We start from the raw sequence: 608 nt of genomic DNA, 5'->3' as shown, positions 1-608 counted from the left end.
TCAGTGCATACGATACTACCTGCTTTGTTCTGTGTTTTCTTTTGCCTTTTCCAGCTCAATATTTGACAACTCATGGCTCACTCTTAATGCCTTGACAATACTGGGTTAATGTGATTCCTTTTTTCCACTCCCCACCACATACCATAGTTCACAATTACTCCTCATTCTACTGTCTCTCCCGATCCCCCCAATTCCAGTCTGTCTTTTCCCCTGATTGTAGATCTAACCACTCTTACCACTTTAGTATAATCTTTATTAGTTTTCTAAGGTTGCTAACAAAGTACCAAAAACCAGGTGACATAAAACAACAGAAATTTATTATGCAACCGTCTGGAGGCTAGAAGTCTGAAATCAACCATGTCAGCAGAGCCCTACTCCCTCTTATACCTATATCGGAATATTTCCTTTCCTCTTTCTAGTTTCTAGTGGTTTGTTGGCAATTCTTGGCATTCCTTGGCTTATATAAATGTATCACGCCAATCCTGTGTCTTCATGTGGCATTCATCCTCTTTGGTTTTATCTCTTCACGTGCCATTCTTTTTATAAGGACACCCAGTCATGATGGATTAGGGGCTCATCCCACTCTAGTATAACCTCATTATTTTTTA

The sequence above is a fragment of the Propithecus coquereli genome, unplaced genomic scaffold, assembly GCF_000956105.1.
Source record: "Propithecus coquereli isolate 6110/MARCELLA unplaced genomic scaffold, Pcoq_1.0 Scaffold30, whole genome shotgun sequence".
Lineage (NCBI taxonomy): Eukaryota > Metazoa > Chordata > Mammalia > Primates > Indriidae > Propithecus > Propithecus coquereli.
Note: the sequence above shows the minus strand (reverse complement) of the source record.